Genomic DNA, 22,034 nt, shown 5'->3' on the forward strand with positions numbered 1-22,034 from the left:
GTTTGTTACGAACTACCGGTTGATAAAATTAAAGAAGGGAGTTCCAGGAGTTGTAGCATTATTGCTACAATACTGGGGCCCACCAGCTATATCAGACATCAAAACATACCCAGATCATAACAATAAACATGCGTCAATAGATCTAGTCTATCCACAGTCATACCATATGAAGATAATCATTCCAAGCCTTGAGATCTCGTTCCATCATTCATCATCCTCCACATGAGTGAAACCTTGGTTCAGATAACCAACCCATAACCAGCACTTGGATCTCACACTTCCTCAGATCTCCATCACTCACACACTCACACTTTTGCCTAATGATCTTTCTCCTTATATAGCTTTTAGGCCCTTCACAATACCACGGTCCAAAACCATAGTAACCCAATACCATCAACTCAATACTAGGGATCAACACGTCTGTCGAGACTCCATGGTCCAAAACCATAGGCACAAATTCCAAGGACTAACTACCACGGACCAAAAGTAAGCTTTCCGACATGTACGCTCTTTTCCATTTATGAAACTGCGTGTATACCCTACTTGGTATATAGCGAACCTGCATACACGCGACTTGGTATATAGTGAACCAGCGTGTATACGCGACTTGGGCTTAATGAACCTGCGTGTATGAACTTTCTTGGCCTGCTGTACTAAGATCTGTCCTCTGATTAAGTTGCCATCACCTGTACCAACCTCTGAGTGAGTTGCCATCAAGGACAACACTTGAATCATAATGCCAACATGTCCATTTCCAACCCATAATGGGAAATTTAGACACATAACAAATAGAATCCATAATATATGCAGACAGATAAAAAGGAGGATAGATCCTTTGAGACAAGGATCTTTTAGACTGCTAATTGATAACAGCCGTGTATAGATTATCAGAAAGGATCTTGGCCCAATCCATAATATCGGCGTTTGTGGCAGCATCAATTAATGGTAGCCATTCAGACGAAAACTTATTGATATCCGGCATCCCAAATAACCTACAAAGCATGGCTGCAGCAAAACAATATGGAGAGGTGAGGGAACCAGTGCTGTACATATCGTTTTTGTCCTTTTTGAGCGGCTCCTCTTTTCTGGACCAATCCTTGGTGGTCTCTCATAGGTCTGGGTTCTCTGCCGCAAATTACTTGACGAATTGTGCATTGTAAGTCGCCTGCAGTTTAGGAAGATGATACATAAGCTTCAAATCTTGCGCAACGAATGATCCGATGAGCCCGTGTCCTTGAACTTTGAATTTTCTGTTGTTCATGTCTGCATTGTCAAGTATCCACTTGATCATATCCGTATATGGTAGAATTTTGGGTCTTGCTGCTATCCTGTGAAGAAATGAACATGCTAGCTCCTCTAAGGATGCCTCGAAAGAGCGTTGTGAGCCCGCGATAGCAGCAACCTTCACTATTCTAGGATTTTCCTCTTCAAGCAGCCTGTACATGCTTTCCCATGTCGATATCCCTGCGTCTTTGTTACAGGCTGTGTCTGTATACAAAGGCGCCATCTCCTTCGTCTTTTCCTTTGCTTCAGAGCTTTGGGCTTTATTTTTCTTTCCCATTTCTTCCTGTGTTTGGGTTTGAATCGTCTTGGCTCTTCGTTTCGGCAGATTACGAGTGAAATGTAAATGACTGATTCAGAAAGGTGATGGGAGAGTTTTAAATGCAACAGATGTATCAAATATGCCACCTTACGTGAAGTAATTCTCTACAAAGGCACGCGTCTTTACTTCATTTAATAACTGACAACTAATTCATTTACTATCATTAAAAGTGCATGATTTCGAGTCAGATTATGGTAAGTGACTTTTTCCTTGAATGGCGTGCTCGAAGGATTCGTAATGAAGTGATTTATGATTTTCTTACGTAACATCGCAGATCGCACCATCGCAAATCGCACCATCGCAGATCGCAAGAACGCAATATCGTAGCGATCGCAACATCGCAGATCGCAGAAGTTTGATGTTTGCCAAATCCTGCCGGCTCATTTCTACGATATGTGATATTGCGATCGGTGTTATCGCAGATCGGTAAATTTTTAAGTTTTTCCTTATGAGTATTACTTTGCTGCGACGCGATGTTACTTAACAAGGGGGTCTTGTGCATACTGATGTTCAAAGAGAAATGGAGGCATTTCCTATCTTTTTTGCAATGCGACTTTAAAGATTTTCTCCTTATCATAGACTTAGGTTTAAAATATTCAAAAGACCTACCTAGGCTTATGATGGTAACCTTATTTTGAGGAAAGGAAACTCTTGCTCTTCCTAAACATTAACTAAGGGTCCCCATTCATTTAGTATTTTGGTTAACACTTAAATGAGCAAAGAAAAAGGGGGGGGGGGGGGTGGTTGTTGCCGGCCACAACAAATCGCGATTCACTTGGGAGAACCAGTTATCTCTGATTTTCTAATGAATTTTTTAAACTTCCGAAACAACAATTTTTTTTTTTCAGGAAACTTAAACTTTATTATAAAAAGATAAAGCATGTCATACTTCAAACTGTCAATGATATTTCGTTTCAACCTCTTTCTATTTTAATTACTTGTATCCTCAACTTGTCCTTGCATTTACATTAGCCATTAGTTGGTCTTGTAAAAATAAAATAAAGTCTCCCCTGTGTAGCAGTTGTTGTGGGGAAAAGTATCCGACTCGGATGACCCTATCCCTACTCTAAAGGTGACAGTCTTTAGCAACAACTGAAAGTAAAGCTTTAATGTTTTCCTTTATGAAAGTACAGAGAGAAGGAAGAAAAGATTAACCAACCGGTGTCTTTCGCTTTTGTCGATCCTTATCCTCTCTCTTTGTCTCTTGTTCCCAGCTCCTTGCTCCCTTTGCCGGTCCAGCTACACACAGATCCTGCACAACAGAGAGAAGAAAACTACAAGATACATGTACTCATAACTGATGCATGGATTAGAGTGGATCAAATATACAAGTAAATACAATACATCAATGCAATACAAGTATATAGGAGAACATTCAAAGCTTTATTGATAAAAGTAACAGGGTTCTGAGAAGGTTACAACCATCAATGGCTCCAATCCAGCAGCACCTCCCCAGCAGCAAGAAATCTCCTCTTCACCTCTATAAAAGCAATCACCCAATAGCTCTAACTGTAAACCAACAGCACTTCCTTGCTTTGCACAAAATTCCAACCTCCTTAGACCTCATAGAAGAGCTCTATATATAGGAAAGAAGAAGAAAGGATGAGTCAGCTTGAGACTGACAAAAAGCTGCCTTGTGTCCTCTCCCTCTTCAGTTAAACTTCAGTTCTTGAGTCCACTTGGAGATCCTTGCTTACACATGGAGATCAAGTACCTCTTACTCATCACAGGGCGAATCCCATGAACCAAGTGTCAGTTTGGAAGCTTCCTGGGCAATTGAAACCTTGCAGAATGACTGTGCCACTTGGCCAATCTCGCCCAGCGCAAGTAGCCTTCATTAGATTTGACTTTCAGCGCAGGTACAAGGAGGAGCAGTTGCATTCCAGCGCAGATGCTCAGTGGAGAAGCTGACATGATCCAAAAATAGCCTGTTTTTGAGTGTTTTCAGGTGGAGAACTGATGGGAAGTGCTGTGGTTTGCTGACCTTGTTCTTCTAGGGGTAAGAACAACATGTTTAGGGACTGAGGATCCCTGTAATTATCGACATTTCATGCTCCATGTTACGAGGCACAAAAATGTCTATAACAGTTGCCCCCTAAAGTATGAGGCCGTTTATCGGGTGAAATGCTTTATCCAGAGGGTCCGAAGTTCATTCAAGTGCTGAGAGGTGCCCTGTAATACAATACAATACAATACATTATTTTTCATTCTATTTTCATGATCTAGCTGAGGCGGGCATTCCCATGCTCAACTTTATAAATACATTTTGGTACATAGAACAGACGATCGTCTGATGGTAGACTGATAATTTTCTGCTGAAATTATCATCCTTTGAGTAGGATGATCATCTGCTGCAATGATGTACATGACAAATGCTTTTATATTTCCTGAATATGTATCGCAACCCGGATGGATGAAACTAGATCCGGGGTCTTCAAACTCGTTCGATCTTCACTCTAAGTACAAGTCGATCCATGTGAGAATTTCGCTGAAGTCGAACATGGAAAGACATCGCTTGATTACCGGTCAATGATGAAAACCGTTAACAAGCGCGAGAGGAATCACCGATAATGATAATGACCCTCAAGGTACTGCAGTACAATTCACGTGGCGTGAATAAAGGACTTGGTGTCGAACGCCACGCAAAATCTTCTGGTCGAAGGTCATTGATGTATACCTGTCGCCGGAAGTGAGAAACTTGCCATTGAGGCATGCAAGCTTCAAAGTACTGATGGGGTTGTTCCTAGATCAACTTCTTGGATAATGAGCTGAAGTCGACAAGAAGCGATCCGTCAAAGGAGGGCCTTAATGAATCCCACATCAATGACACGGAACGGAGCTAATGATTTTAGTGGAGGTGAAAACAAACTGTGATATATGATTCAGGGTGGCGATCATGAATGGATGAAGGATAATGTATGGCAGTGGATGGGACACGGTTGACACTTTCAGAATGACCCCTCTTGAACATATAACGACACTGATGCGATGGATCGGTAGCATTACCCCAAATGTGGATGGTTTGGCGAAGACCATGGTGATGAGACCGGTGAATGAAACAACCCAACCCGATGTGGAACGGAGGAAAAGTGTCATGTTCAAGAGCGACTTGTTACCATTAAACTTTGATGTTCTCCCAATTTTTCCCCAGTCATTTCTGACCAGTACCTCTTTATTTTTGTCAAGCTTGAGGAGGATAACATATGCTTGTTCTATAACCTGCCCTTCGGGCAAGCCCATCGCTAAGATTTAACGAGCTTAGCGATAGGGAAACTCGTTCTCGTCTAAAGACAAGTTTGTCGCTATTTAATCATTTTAACGAGTCTAACGACAAAGAAAACTCGGTCCTTTTCATCTTTAGAGAGTCTGAAAAGGTACAGAAAGTTAACTCCATAATTCCTTTTTCGTCATCTAATCCCTTAAGTCCGAAAAAGTATAAAACAATACAGAAGGGATGAGTTTTCAATTGCTTTAACGAGCCGAACAAAACAAGCGCTCGATCTTTTTGTGCAATAATCCCTCAGGTCCAAAAAAGATTAAAATCTAGAGGAGGGATAGCGTTCCGGTCGTTTAACGAGTTGGAAGGCCAAAACTCGGCAAACTTTTCATATTTTACGAGTCAGTGAAAAGAGCTCAAAGAAGACTCGTCTTTTGAGGAACGAGTGATAAACAGGGATAGCAGCAGATTCTAGGTACAAATTGGAATTTTCCAATCACGGCAGTGTCACAAGGATGGCTAGGTGAAATCACTCTTCGCAGCTGTTTCTCAAAAGAGGTAAACACACAAATGGAGGTGAATGATCGGCCAAATGAACAGTGGAGGTGACGGTGCACAAACACGACCAAGGCTTTTATGGCTGATGAATTTACGATCTCAAAAGGTTATTTACCGGTTCGTTTTTTCTGAATGAGCTTGAACTCTGAAGGAAAGCCTGCTCATAAACTTATGTTTATTTTTTAACGAGCATGAACTATGTGCTAAAACTGCTCGGATCTTGCATTTATTTTTTAACGAGCATGAACTATGTGCTAAAACTGCTCGATATGCCAGTCATAATAAGAACGCCTCCTGTGAGATAGATATTTTTTAAGGAGCTTTATCTCACGAAGCTATGCTCCAATTTTGGCAAGTTTTACCTTTGCCCCACAGGCTTTCTTCATGCAAGGTCGGAATCGGCTAATCCTACGAGTTTAAAGGGTTAGACCTACAGGTTTAAAGGGAGGACCTAAAATTTAAAAAATAAATAGTCGTCCCTCGCTCACAATCCAAAAGTTTGCATGCCCCCAGGTATAAAGTATAATTTCGAGATACCGCCATCTCTTACTTATTATCCGAAGAGGGTTCTATTTGCTGCCGCAAATCAATCTCTTTCTTCGGCGATGTCTATCATTGGGTTGTCCAAAGATGGTTACCCTCTGTCACAACAACATAGTCCCCTTCTTTGCAGGCTGCCCCTGCTTATCCTTCAAAACATATGTTTTAATGGGCGAGGCTTGAATTCAAAGATGGCTACTACTTGTCGCAATAAAGGGAATTCCTACTTGGGCAGTGCCCACCTATTTAGACAAAGGTGAATGACTCTTTTGTCAAACGCATAACTTTAACAAAAGAATACTATTCCAGAACAACCCCTTTTCCATCCACGGACGGGGTACGGACTAGTCATATTCTTCTGCGGAAATTCTGCCTTATACCCGGGGTTTCTTCTGCCCGAAGCAGACCAGGGTGCATGCCCCCTGGGTTCCAGTCTTTCTTTCCGAATCACTCGCACTCATCGGGAAGGAGGACTGGGGGCGGAGGCGAATCTTGAGTGAACAGACCATTTAGGAATGGTATTTGACTATTTGCGATGCGAGATCCCGGAAACGAAAGTTGGTCTACGAGCTTGACCATCCTTCCTTCGTGTGGAAAACACATTACTCTAAAGAGTGAGGAGACTATCGCTCCCATGCAATAAATATAGTCCCGCCCAAGGAGTAGGTTATAATCCAAGGGTCCTTGGACGACCATCACGTTCAAATTAACGGTCTTCCCTTTCAATGTAACAGGCACATTGGGGAGGATTCCTAATGGTCGACTGGTTCCTTTATCAACACCTGAGAGATTTCTTAACTCAGGTAAAAGCGCCGGGGAACCCAGTGCTTTCCAAGCAACAGAGGAAAGGATACTCACAGACGCCCCTTCATCAATGATAGTACCAGCCATGATCATTCTATAGATCTGGACAATGATTCTGAATGGTACACTGGCTGGTAACCGGGGTCTGCCTAGTTGATTCCAATCAAAGGATACAACCAGGTTGCTTGGTGGTGGGACCGAATATACGACCGGATATGACCCTGATGATGTTCCTTCCTGCGATAAAGGAATGGGCGCATTGCCCTGACGCTCATCAGAGTCGGTGCTGATGAAAAGAACCTGGATGGTGTCATCCTTATTCTCTTCAGTGAGGGTGTCGCATGAAGATGACTCTTCGGCGACGGTGTCATTCGAAGATGAAACTTCTGAAGGTAGAACCGGGTTAACTGCCGTATCGACCTTTGGACTTTCGTCCGGTCTGGATTCAGTAGGTTCATTTTCACTGACTGACGCTTCAGCTGACCACTTGAGCGGGCCAGCTGGATTTTCAACTATTGAGGGATTAGGCACGAGTTTTTGGTATCCAGGAGGAAGTCGTAACGGTGATACCGGACGATCTTCCAAAACTCTCTTGGCCTCATCTAAGAATGGACATTTGTGGATGGCATGCTTGCCTTCACACAATACACAGGGTGATCTTGATCTCCCTCTTCGTCCTTCACTCTCGCTAGTTGACGGACTACAATCAACATGACTACCAGAGGTTGATGCTACCGGATTGTGCAACCTGGGGGACCAGTCCCTTAGTATCCAGGGAATACAAGGACAATCACGATGGAAGTGGGTCCCTTTGCAAATGACACATGGCGATTTAGGCCCGGTCGGTGCAGTGTGTGGGTTTTTGTCAGCTGCCTTTTGCTTGCCCCCAGTCGCCTTCGCCATAGGCCCCTTCTGCTTCTTTTCTCTCTTCTTCTTTTCCTTCTTCTCCTTGGGAGGCTGACTTTTGCCAGCTCCACCTTGCGAAGAGGAAGGATCAGAGGAAGTATTGTAAGAAGTGGAAGGCTGGTGGGTAGTTCTAGACTGCTCTGACTGTTGATTCGACTGCTCAGGATTAGTGGCGATATGGACTACATTAGTTGAAAAGAGCCATACAGGTAGGCCAATTGTCAATCCTGGAAGTGACAATGTTGCCATATGAGGCGCACCAACATCTCCCCAAGAGGAGAAGGGATTTGGACTTCCGCCAAGGTTGCTTCCTTGGTTGGTGGGCTCTATACTTTTCAACTGAAAGATCAACGTGGGAATAACAGGTGATTATGTTCCGCTTAAAATAAATTTTATTAACGACGCTTTTAGACACAAACTTGCTTTTTCATGTTTTAAGAGTCGAGAAAAAGCTAAAGATGACTCTAGTCGCCTTCGATGTTTTAACGAGCCCGAAGTGACAAATGCTCGGTTGGACTTTTTCAGTTATAGAGTTTGAAAAAGGCCAAAAGAAACTGCTCTGGAGATCTAGGCAGAGGGTGTGCCAAACCTTTCGCGAAACCACAGAATACGTTTTACGGTACGGGTGGTCGATCTTCGTGAATGCTGTGCTCACTGCATCGCGATCAGTAGGGTGGCCGACACGGCTTCCTAAGGATAAAGGATAAATGCCTATAGGGGTCTCCCAATATACGCGACGGTACGCGGGAGCACAAGTCCGTATTAGTGCCACCGACTCTCAGGAGGAATCACCCACCTTCGTAGAGATCGACAGTCACTATGTTTAACGACGCCGGAACACGTCTCTACCTAGACCTCTAGATGTTTGCGTTATGTTACAAAGCGTTGTTATGTAAATTGGGTTTATTTTAATGTTGATCTTGCTTAGCAGTTTGCCTTTAAGGATCACCACGAGATGTATATATACAACTTCCTAAATGCAATCTAAGATGAGAAGCAAAAACTTTTCAATCTTTCAACTTTGAAAACCTTAATCTACTGAGGGAAAAGAAAGACACAACTTTTCGCACAGATCATAGAACACACACTAAAATGCAAATTTTGCTAAATCGTCAAGCACACAATCAAATGCAAAATGCACAATGCATGTATTTCTTTTCGTTATCCTTAATGTTGATGTAAGACAGAAAGGAAACTGTTGTATAATTTTGAATCTAATTTCAAGTAGAAATAAACAAGCTTGTCCAAAATCAAAAAGACACCTTATGATCGACTTGTTTAGACACTGGAAATGTATAGATTCAAACCATAAAATGAAAAACAAACAAACTCAAACAGCCATGAACAGTAATAAAACTAGCTCTTAAGATCACAAAGACACTTTTACAGTTCAGGATCTAAGAGGCCACAGCTATACTGGTTCGCTTTTCACAATGGGAAACTGTGACTGAAACAAGAAATACTGAAAGAACATTCACAGTTTCATCACACAACTGAGGCGGAATAATGTCAAGGAAAGTGGTTTACAGCAAGTACAATGACCAGCAAGCAACAACAAAAAATCAGTGAAAACAGGGCTAAGACACAATGGAAAACCTCAGCAAGACACTGGCTAACTGGACCAGCGCAGGCTCTGGTCTGTCAAATTGACTTCCAGCGCAGTTCCCGAAGGGAGTACCTGCGCTGTAATGCAGACTGCCTGTGGACAGCCTGCTCTGGGACACGAGAGTTGCGTTTACAAGGATTTCCGGGTCATAAAAAGCTCAAAAATGCACTGTTTTTGCTGAAATAAAAAGCTATAGGTCAAGTACAGGCTAAGGGATGATCAAGAGGCTGAAAAGCTATCACAAAGAGTACAAGAGTCTTTTGTAGATCAGCTCTTCAAATCATGAATCTGCTCAAAAATGAGCAAGAGTAGCAGCCCCTCTACTTCGCTTTTGATATAGTCAAAAGCTTTTCGATTCGGTACTCTTTGGTTCAGGAAATGAATAGCAAAGATACTACAAACACCAACAAGATACTAGGATCCCCAGCAGAGTCGCCAGTTTGTTGTGGGGAAAAGTATCCGACTCGGATGACCCTATCCCTACTCTAAAGGTGACAGTCTTTAGCAACAACTGAAAGTAAAGCTTTAATGTTTTCCTTTATGAAAGTACAGAGAGAAGGAAGAAAAGATTAACCAACCGGTGTCTTTCGCTTTTGTCGATCCTTATCCTCTCTCTTTGTCTCTTGTTCCCAGCTCCTTGCTCCCTTTGCCGGTCCAGCTACACACAGATCCTGCACAACAGAGAGAAGAAAACTACAAGATACATGTACTCATAACTGATGCATGGATTAGAGTGGATCAAATATACAAGTAAATACAATACATCAATGCAATACAAGTATATAGGAGAACATTCAAAGCTTTATTGATAAAAGTAACAGGGTTCTGAGAAGGTTACAACCATCAATGGCTCCAATCCAGCAGCACCTCCCCAGCAGCAAGAAATCTCCTCTTCACCTCTATAAAAGCAATCACCCAATAGCTCTAACTGTAAACCAATAGCACTTCCTTGCTTTGCACAAAATTCCAGCCTCCTTAGACCTCATAGAAGAGCTCTATATATAGGAAAGAAGAAGAAAGGATGAGTCAGCTTGAGACTGACATAAAGCTGCCTTGTGTCCTCTCCCTCTTCAGTTAAACTTCAGTTCTTGAGTCCACTTGGAGATCCTTGCTTACACATGGAGATCAAGTACCTCTTACTCATCACAGGGCGAATCCCATGAACCAAGTGTCAGTTTGGAAGCTTCCTGGGCAATTGACACCTTGCAGAATGACTGTGCCACTTGGCCAATCTCGCCCAGCGCAGGTAGCCTTCATTAGATTTGACTTTCAGCGCAGGTACAAGGAGGAGCAGTTGCATTCCAGCGCAGATGCTCAGTGGAGCAGCTGACATGATCCAAAAATAGCCTGTTTTTGAGTGTTTTCAGGTGGAGCAATGATGGGAAGTGCTGTGGTTTGCTGACCTTGTTCTTCTAGGGGTAAGAACAACATGTTTAGGGACTGAGGATCCCTGTAATTATCGACATTTCATGCTCCATGTTACGAGGCACAAAAATGTCTATAACAACAGTCTTTTAAATATGCTCTTTTACCGCAGGTAGAGCCTCTGCTGCCAGCAGGCGTCCATAGCCTCGACAGGGTTACCTATTACCCAGTAATGATCCTTTATCCTGCTTGAGGTGATCTACAACCTTCGGAGAAAAACCCAGATTGACATTTTTTTTTTCTCTCTAAAGAACAATGTCTTGGTTTGGTAGCCAAATTATGACACAGTCATTCACTTGATTTACACTTTTGCTGAACAAGTTGGCTCGTGATGAGACCCCTTGTCTTTTGATTTCAACAATCTTGAGTCGTTGCACTGTTTTGGTGGACAGTTTTTTGGCAAAGTCAGCAAATTATAATATCTGTGATCACGATAAGCCGGCTCGTGATGAGACCTCTCATTCTTTGAGATATAGCGTTTCTTGGATTGTCTCTCTGAATGCTGCGATTTTCTATAACAGGGAGGATATCATTGCTTTCCTTAAGAAAGCTCTGGACGACAATAATAGAGTTTTTTGGAAATGGCTACTTTTACAAGGAATCTTTATTTTGTTATTGACACTTTTCATCGTACTGATATAAAACAATTTCTTTACTAAGATTACTTTTGTCAAGCTTTTTGGAAGTTGAGACTAGTATCGTATCTGGTTTAAAGTTTTTTTAACTATATCTATAAATAATAAAGATCAAGTTTCTGAAAGATTTGCTATTCACACAAGCAGAAGTTCAAAACCTGACAGAGAAATGGTGTCTTTAGTAAATGTCAAATGCTGTCAACCATAGCAAATTTTATTATGGGGAAAAATTTAACGAAATGAGAGGCAGACATTCTTTAGGATTATGCACAGCATAGGGATAATCTCTTTTCTACCAACTATTAAAAGTGAACCTAAAACCTAATAAACTAGCTAAGTTACTCCTACTCCTATTCTAACTATATACAGAAAATTAACTAGGTGAAATGATACTTCCAGTGGAACCATCTCCTCATTTTCATTCCTAGCCGTATGTAACTTCCAAACATTAGCGTTGAGAACAAAACTTTTCCTGAACTTTTAATGTTGGATGGGGAATAAGAATATGTAACCTCAGTTGGAATTCTGTCTGATATTTCTTTCTCATGAAAGCTTCTTTCCAACTGGGAACCTATCGGATCATAAAAATCAGGATGAATTTCTGTTATGGATTGATGATCTCGTAATAGGAAAGATGACAAGCCAAGTTGTGAACGTGATTTTTTAGTTTCAATGGTTTGTAACCTATTGTTCATTAAAGTTGAGATTTTAGTGATTTCGTATAAAAGGAAAGTTTCCATATATAAATCAATGCAGAATAGATGGAAATTCCTGGAAAGATTCTTATCAATTGGCACGAATTGCCAACAAGTTTCGAAAGGTACGTTCTTTCGTTGATGATGTTTTGGATGCCAAAGAAGTTTTTTAAGAAAGTCTGATATTGATTGATCCTGAAATTGAAAAGGTTCTATACTTTCTTGACATAGTTTGGCTCTCAAAAATAGTATCATGCCTTTCGAATGTTCCTTGATAAGATGCTCAACATGCCACAGTAATCTATCAAAAGTGTGAAAATTTAAAACACAATCCGATTTTGTACAAAATGAGTGCAAGTGAGAAAGAAAGAAAAGATTATCTGTACAAATAATGATACAACACAACTGGGATTTACTTGTAATATCTTGCTTCTCACAAGAACTGGCGAGAATTATGGGATCCGAGTTATTTCGAACTCCATCTTGTGAATCAAAAGACAAGTTATGATTGTGGACAGGCATGGGGGTTTTCTCATGATATGAATCATAGATCGGAGTATTGTGTTGGATAGTAAAATCATGCAAATGATCTTTTACTTTGAAATGAGGATTGACTGATATGATTTCTGAATTAGGATATCTCTCATTATCTGAGCTTAGTTGAGTTACTTGGGATAAATCAACAACATCATCATCGTCAAAGTAACTATCATAAATGATTTTACAGGTTTCCCTAGATTTCTCTTTTTCGTCATATATTTTCAGACAAGGAAGGTCAAGTGGTTCTTGTTTGAAAATGGTCAAAGGATGTTCTATAGTTGTCTTTTTATCTTGAAAACCTAATGATGACTCATTTGAATAACCCTCTGTGTTTTTTGAGATATCTTTAGTATTGAGAGGAGAAAAATTATCATCACTAAAAACATCAGGATAAAGAGAAAAATGTGATTCTGGAACAATGCATTTGAAAATCTCATCATGGAAAAATCTTTTTTCATCAGATTCATCATAGACATCGGGCTTTAGATCATACCTTTGTGTACTGATACTTTTTGAGAGAGAAATAGTTTGTTGTTCTAACCTTGGCATCTACATTTGTTGATTGGCAATGACATTATCTGACCTTGTATCAAAGACATCTCCTGGTTCCAAGGTAGGCTTTCCTCCAGCATTCTCGCTTTTATCTTCTTGCATTAGAGCATGCATGACTCCTAGGCTTTGGGGACGTTCTTCATCATGGCTGATTTGTATATTCAACTTGGAATCCTCATTCACATTAGAAGAAAATGAGACAAAGCTTGAACTAATTTCCGCTTGATCAGACATAGGAGGCAAGGAATACTCAACATAATCTGAAGATTCTTCATCCATGATTTCACTTTCAAGATCATACTTTAGACAATTAAGATGAAATCACATATTAAAATCCCTAACAGATTCATCTTGTTTCCGTAGATAATCAATTTCATCATATACCTGATCATAGTCATAACAATCAAATTCAAAAATAAAAGTCCTGACGAATTGGTCCCAGCTGTGAATTGATGCAACTGGGAGGGTTCTGCACCATTTTCTAGCTTCCGCCGTGAATGTAAGAGTAAAAATTATGCATAAAACGCCTTCATCAATTCTCTGAATATCAGAACTTGAAACTTTTTGAATAAACTGAAGAGCATGGTTAAAAGCAGAAGAATTATTCTTACCATTGAATTTTACCTGAGACAAGAGTCTTACCACTTCTGGTGGAGTGTTGGAAGAGGTAGGAACATGGATGCAACTCCAAATAGGAATTTTATAAGCAGCCATCCTGATTCAAATTTTACAATTGAAAATCATTCCAACAGACACTATGTTCAGGCCCTCCTTCTAGCGCCAAATATGTTGAAGCCCCGAAAATCGGGTCAACAACAAGGGGGATACCCACCCGGTCCGGACCTTGGTTGGCAGCTCCTTATTCGTTTGGTATAGCGGGTCCGACTGGGGATAATGGGACCAGTTTCCAAATCTAAGGGGTGTGCGTGTGTGTAGAGTTGGATGATGCTGATCTAGGAGTACTTAAAGCTAATTTAATTCAAACTTCTAAACTAACTCTATGGTATTGTAATCTAATGAGAAAAAACACATCTAATCTACGCTAACCCGGGGTGTATTTCTTCTATTATGCGATCTAAAGAGATTTCGAACAATAACTGGTAATAAAGATCATTCAGCTATCATAAGAATAGAAATCAATTAAGATAAACCACTCTGCATAAAAAGTTAAGCAAAATAGTTGTGAACAGCATATCGCATAATAATTTATTCATATATCAAATACAAATAAATGACTCCACCGTACAGAAGTGTCAAATGGTAACCCACACATTCATGCATTAACATATAAACAACTGAAAACTATATATCACTTTAAGAATATAAGCAGAAATGGTCAAGAGATAAAAGTATCATTTATGACTAATCCTACTCACAAGCTTCAAGCAAAAATGATTTATCTCTACTTGTTCAAACATCTACTAAGAGTACAGAAGTGCAACATCAGTAGCAGATATCAAATGCAAACATTAATAAATCTCGATCCATCCATTCATCAAAACCTCCTCTGAGGATGTAGAAGTGCATGTTCCGAGGACAAGTTTTTGACAAATTTCTAGACCCTTCTCTAAATGCATGAGAAGGGTTAAAATACTACTTCCTAATTCTAATAACAGTATTTTCACAAAATTTAGGATACGGTTTTCAAATGACCGTCCTTTTTTTAATCTAATTAAAAGAAAAAACAACATTCTAAAATAAGGCTACTTCTGTATTTGGTCCTTAAAGTTGCAAGTGTTCATCATGGGCTTGAGGAGAGTCGGTTGACTGACTTCTGTGCTGAGCTGGGCTGCGAAAACAACATCTACGAGAGCTGGCACTACTTTTTCGACCGCGTTTGTGATGCATTTCACCGTCATCCATTGACTGTGTGGTTTGACCAAGTATGTCTAGTAACATTCCCAATCCAAACTGTTTAATGCTTGGATCGCCTTTCCCTTTGCCTGCGCTTTCTGCTTCCATTCTGCTTCCAGTTGTAACTTATTTGGTAGGTACCCCGGGGTGGTCTCTGCGATTAAATTGGTCCTGTGTAAATTCTCATTTGCACAGTCAATAAGAATGCTTGCCTGTGTAGCGCTATCTCCGCTTCTCGCTCCGCCTGCCTGATTTGATCATCCCATTTATTAAAGAGCAATTCTTTATGATTTTCGTTTATCCTGGGTGCACCTGCTCTTTTCCCTGCATCTTCATCCTACCAAGTTAAGTATTCTGTCACCCGCCTGTCACTCTGATCATAGTCACTCCGCAAGTCTACCACTTGATTGGTGATTTTATCGCTTAGCTCACAATAGTGACTCCACTGTGATATTTTACGTCACAACTCTTCCTGTTACTGCAGTAGTTGCTCATTTAAGCCAGTAGATTCTGAAATAAATTCTGCTAGCTTAGGCTCATCTTTATGCATTTCCTGTAAAGTCTGAAATTGTTTTCCTTTCTCGTCTAGACTTCTTTGATAGCCTATCTGCATCTGTTGAAAGTCTTCCTGCAGCTTCTCGGGCTGTTTGGAAGCTTCAATATTAGCATTGGCTTGATGCAACTGTCGTTGTAGCAGCTGTATTTGATCTTCTTGTTCTTTCAATAGTTTCTGAACTTCCGATGCCTTGTCAATAGTTGCAGAAGCATATGCTCCTATGATATGAGACAACTTAGTGAGATTTTCAGTCGGGTTATTGTTGGGGTCTTTCCATAAGACGTCCAAATGTTCAGCATCTTGTGACAGTGTATTTTCTAGTTTTCTTTTCTTCCTCTGTCTCCTTACAACTGCTTTGTGTTGGGGACTATAGAATACATCTAGTGGGGGAATTTCTTCTACATTAAGTAGAAGCTCAGGAGGCGGAGCGATAGGAATGTGCTCCGTTTCCGTGACACTGCTGACTATCGTCGAAACCACTTCTTGCACTACTTGTGTGTTGTTCACAGGTGTTTTGGGGGTTTTCCCTTCAAGATTGATCAGTTCATTGAAGGTTTCCCATTCTTTGTCTAGTTCTGTTGTGACGAGTGGTGCTTCGATGACAGGAGGGGGGACATCTCTTGGCGGGGAGGCGATAACTTGCTGTTGCGACAATGCACTTGACTGAGCTGTATCTTTAGTTGTTTCTTTGTTTTTTCCTTGGTCGCATCCAGAATCTTTAGGATGTTCTGGTACTCCTTGTGCAGCGTTGGATTTAGATCTGGAAGTGCTAGAGTTTCCACTGAGGCTAATGCTTGGAGTTGGTTCTCTGGCAGGCAGTCGCAGCTTCTCTAGAGGAACACTAGCCATCCTTCTTTCCCTGTATAACATGAATCTTTGGAGGTCATCTGGAGACAACCTCGACCGAGCTTCCCGCAAAATTTCTTGGAGTGAGCTTCTACTTTGAAACAAATCATCAAACAAATCTTTCTTTTCAACGAATACTTTTATTTTTGACGTTCGTTGTGAAATCTTGGGCAACATCATTTGGGTCAAATGGCCTTGCTGGGAACTTAAATAATTGTAGACACGTCACATTCTCCACTTCATTGAAAGCGTGTCCTACATCGAACAATGAGAAGGCCCCACAAGCTACAGGAAATTGAGGCCATATGGCCTTCTTTTTGTCATTTAGGTCTTTGGTAAGGCCACCTTCTGAATAGGTTTGATAAGCAATTTCCTGAGCCAAAAGTTTATCAGGAATATATAGAGGTAGGACATGTGGAGGTACAGTGCTTCCAAACACTCTAATATAGGTAAACCATTCTTCCCCGAACCATCTTGCGATGGGGATGATGTCTATTTGTGCCTTGGGTGAGCACCTCGGGGGGTCTTCATCATACATTATTCTATACAAGGGCAAAATAAGCTCGTGGAAAATCTGGTAGAAGTGAGGGACGAACTGAGAATCCCATAACACCTTATGATAAACATGGATAGGTAATGGGTCCTGGGTAGTCCATTTCCAACCCATAATGGGAAATTTAGACACATAACACATAGAATCCATAATATATGCAGACAGATAAAAAGGAGGATAGATCCTTTGAGACAAGGATCTTTTAGACCGGTAATTGATAACAGCCATGTATAGATTATCAGAAAGGATCTTGGCCCAATCCATAATATCGGCGTTTGTGGCAGCATCAATTAATGGTAGCCATTTAGACGAAAACTTATTGATATCCGGCATCCCAAATAACCTACAAAGCATGGCTGCAGCAAAACAATACGGAGAGGTGAGGGAACCAGTGATGTACATACCGTTTTTGTCCTTTTTGAGCAGGTCCTCTTTTTTGGACCAATCCTTCGTGGTCTCTGATAGGTCTGGGTTCTCTGCCGAAAATTTCTTGACGAATTGTGCATTGTAAGTCGCCTGCGGTTCAGGAAGATACATAAGCTTCAAATCTTGCGCAGCGAATGATCCGATGAGCCCGTGTCCTTGAACTTTGAATTGTTTGTTGTTCATGTCTGCATTGTCAAGTATCCACTTGATCATATCCGTATATGGTAGAATTTTGGGTCTTCCTGCTATCCTGTGAAGAAATGAACATGCTAGCTCCTCTAAGGATGCCTCGGAAGAGCGTTGTGAGCCCGTGACAGTAGCAACCTTCATTATTCTAGGATTTTCCTCTTCAAGCAGCCTGTACATGCTTTCCCATGTCGATATCCCTGCGTCTCTGTTACAGGCTGTGTCTGTATACAAAGGCGCCATCTCCTTCATATTTTCCTTCGCTTCAGAGCTTTGGGCTTTATTTTTCTTTCCCATTTCTTCCTGCGTTTGGGTTTGAATCGTCTTGGCTCTTCGTTCCGGCAGATTACGAGTGAAATGTAAATGACTGATTCAGAAAGGTGATGGGAGAGTTTTAAATGCAACAGATGTATCAAATATGCCACCTTACGTGAAGTAATTCTCTACAAAGGCACGCATCTTTACTTCATTTAATAACTGACAACTAATTCATTTACTATCATTAAAAGCGCATGATTTCGAGTCAGATTATGGTAAGTGACTTTTTCCTTGAATGGCGTGCCTGAAGGATTCATAATGAAGTGATTTATGATTTGCTTACATAACATCGCAGATCGCGCCATCGCAAATCGCACAATCACAGATCGCGAGAACGCAATATCGTAGCGATCGCAACATCGCAGATCGCAGAAGTTTGATGTTTGCCAAATCCTGTCGGCTCATTTATGCGATATGCGATCTTATGATCGGTGTTATTGCAGATCGGTAAATTTTTAAGTTTTTCCTTATGAGTATTAGTTTGCTGCGACACGATGTTATACTTAACACGGGTGTCTTGCACATACTGATGTTCAAAGAGAAATGGAGGCATTTCCTATCTTTTTTGCAACGTGACTTTAAAGATTTTCTCGTTATCATAGACTTATGTTTAAAATATTCAAAAGACCTACCTAGGCTTATGATGGTAACCTTATTTTGAGGAAAGGAAACTCTTGCTCTTCCTAAACATTAACTAAGGGTCCCCATTCATTTAGTATTTTGGTTAACACTTAAATGAACAAAGAAAAAGGGGGGGGGTTGTTGCCCGCCACAACAGGAGCTATATAATAGAATTAGGGGTTAATATGAGTTTATGGATTGAAAATGAATGGATGAATGCTAATTCCATAGTATGAAAACTTAGACATAGGAAGATGAAAGGAGTATAGAATGATTTTTACACAAGAAATGTGGCTTCTTTTCATTGAAGAAAGTCAAAGATTGACTTAGTATTTTTACCAAAATGAAGTGAAAACAGGACTTGCTGGGCAGGTCCCAAGGTCCTTCAGGGGATGTTAGTAAGTGATTTATGGCGGAAAGTGGGTAATTAGACATGCTTCCATAGTTCTGCCATCAAACAACTGCTTTGATATTCCTTTCATTGATGAGATAAGCTCTGATTGATAATGTACCAGGTGATCCAAACCTTGCCTCTGCAACCTCCAACTACTTACCCATCCTAATACACCTAACATTTTTTCTTCCTTTTCCATGGGTGCACTTAGACTTGTAGACCCTGATTATCCTCTTTTCTTTTGACTGGCCTCCTATCTAAATCTACCCTTATCTCTTCCAAGGGCCCAGATTGAGCAGTTGGGCTCCTTAATTTCTCTACTTAGCTAGTGATCTGCCAAGCTTTGAACTGTTTGGATAGATCTCCATTATCTAGTCTAGAACAAGCAATTTAAAATATGGCATGGTCCAGATTGAACTGTTGGGCCATCCATCCAGCTGGCAGTGGCATTTGGGCTAACCACTTTCTTGGTCTTTCTTTGGGGTTCATTTTTGTTTTTCTTTATGACCAATTTACTCTTTTTGCCCTTTGATAATTCTTTTAGGGCATACCCTCTTTACATTTTTTAACTTTCTCTATTTCTTTTACAAAATATGGAACCTTTGCAGTATGAAAATATGAACATATTTGGCACTTCCTAGGTCAATCATGAAAAATGAAACCTATTGGTATAGGAACCTAACAGTGGCTCCACTTGGGGATGGCCTTTCCTTTTGAAAGGCCAAGAATAGTAGGTCAGATTGCCTTGTTTTTTTTTTTTAACACTATTGCTTTAGTCCGAAATTTCCTTCTCTTGAATATTAATGATCTGAACCTCTGTATCCTGTATACAGTCCTTATGAGCTGGTCTGCTCTAAAATCGCAGCTCTGTCTTTGCTGGTTTCTCTGGGTATTTATCATCATATTTATAGTTCCCAAGTCTTGCTCTTGATTTCCAATGATAGACTCAAAACATATATAAAAAATTGTGCAGTTCCCTGATTTTCCTCAAAATTTGCTTCACTTTTTTCCTTATCTAACCGTTGTAAATAAAAATGCTGGAATTACAAATATTTATGTACAATACACAGTGGTGTTATTCTGATTGGCTGGAATCCAAATAATGTTTGAGCATTCGCCCATTGACTGGGCCTTCTTCAGTATTTGAGCCATCCAAACTCCTCAAGAAATAGGTATTGTTACCTTGTACAGCATGTATGACATAAGGTCCTTTCCAAAGAAAATCAAATTTGCCATGTTTCCCTTTGTCTTCTCTTCTAGAATCCCATCTGAGCACTTTGTTTCCTATGAGGAAGTCTTCAGCCTTTGTTTTTTTGTCAAAGATCTTTTGGAGTTTATCTTGTAGAATCTGGGTTCTCTGATATACTTCTTCTCTTGTTTGCTGCAAGTGTATATTCTGATTGATCCTTATTTGAATATCATTAGGCTCAGCCTGTATTTCTTGTAGAAACTTGATTACAGGGATTCCCAAAGATGAAGGGAACCTTGCCTCCATTCCATAAACTAGTTCATATGGACTTGTACCAATGGATCTTTTAGTGGTCAATTTGTTTTCCCATAATGCATTTACCAACCTCTTATGCCAATTCTTTTTGTTCTCCTCCAAGATCTTTTTGATGATGTTGATGAGGCTTTTGTTGGAAGATTTAGCTAGGCCATTGCCTTGAGGGTAATAGGCTATGGAATGGCCAAAGTTCATGTGGTATTTATGGAAAAAGTTGATCATTTTTTTGGATTTGAAAGCAGCAGCATTGTCTGTAATAATTTTATCTGGACAGCCAAACCTGGACAAAATGTTGGCTTCTAAAAATGCATGATAATGGAGTCATTAGCTTGCCTACAAGGGATGGCTTCTATCCATTTGGTAAAGTAGTCTGTAGCAGTCAAAATCCTCCTATTTTGGCCAGAGGAGGAAGGGTGGATTTCTCCAATGAAGTCTAAACCCCATTGCTGAAATGGTCTTTCGGTTGAAATAGGTTTAAGTGGTAGAGGTAACAACTTTTTCTTGCCTTCAAAGATTTGGCACTTGTGGCAACACATTACAAATTTTTTCACATCAGCAAACAAGGAGGGCCAATAAAATCTAGCCCTTAGGATTTTATCAGCTGTAGACTTCCAGTATAAGTGTCCTCCACAGTCACCTGCATGAAATTCTTTGAGGACATTGTCAGTTTCATCCAATGTTAGGCAATTAAGTAAAATTCCTTCATGATTTTTCCAAAACAAAACATTGTCTATGATACAAAACTTTGATGCTTTCATTTTCAAGAATATTTTCTTAGTTCTGGACAAACCTGGAGGAGCTTGTAGGTTTAACAATACAAAACATATATCAGCATACCAGGGAGATTGCAAAAAGGCTTGATTGATCTGTGGAGTCGCTATCTCTTGTTCATTGTCCAGTTCATTGATGTCAAGGGCTTGGAAATTGGTTTCAGTCATTAGTTTGGCTAACCCTTGTCCTTTTATTAGTTTTTTAGGCTTGATTTCAATGTCATATTCTAGGATATTGGCAATCCATTTGCCCCTTTTGCCTTCAATTCCTGCTTGAGTTAAAATGTCTTTAACCACAGCATTTGGGACATAGGCAATCACATGAGAGTATAAAATGTAAATTATGAAATCTTTAATGGCCTTTACCAGGGAATAAGCTTGCTTTTCCATAATCTGATATTTTAAGGGAGCATCTCTAAGGGCTTTGCTAAAAAATTCAATGGGCTTCTCACACCCTTGGTCATCTTTTTGCAATAGGACAACAACAATTGTATGCTCGGATGCAAAGGAAAAGATAATGAAATCTCTATCAAACCTGGGATTTGTGAGGACTGGTGTATTTGTCAAAGATATCTTGATGTCCTCAAAGGCTTGTTTGGCTTCCATGGTCCACTTGACTTTAGAATCTTTCTTCAGCATATTTTTTAACAGTCTTATGAGCTCAACCAAATTAGGAATGAATCTTCTCAAAAAGTTAATCTTACCTAGAAAAGCTTGTAATTATTTGATGCTTCTTGGATGGGGAACTTGGAGGATAGCTTGAATTCTGTCCTGGTCGATCCTAATGCCATCTTTTGAAATGATGTGACCTAGGAGCTTGCCTTCCTCTAGACCAAACAGTGATTTCTTTAGATTCAAAGATATGCCATATTTTCTGCAAATTAGGAACACCTGTCTTAAATGTTCTAAGTGTTCTTGATATGAT

Source organism: Pinus tabuliformis, chromosome X (assembly GCF_031772625.1).
Source record: "Pinus tabuliformis cultivar Carrire ecotype Pingquan chromosome X, CPIR1, whole genome shotgun sequence".
NCBI lineage: Eukaryota > Viridiplantae > Streptophyta > Pinopsida > Pinales > Pinaceae > Pinus > Pinus tabuliformis.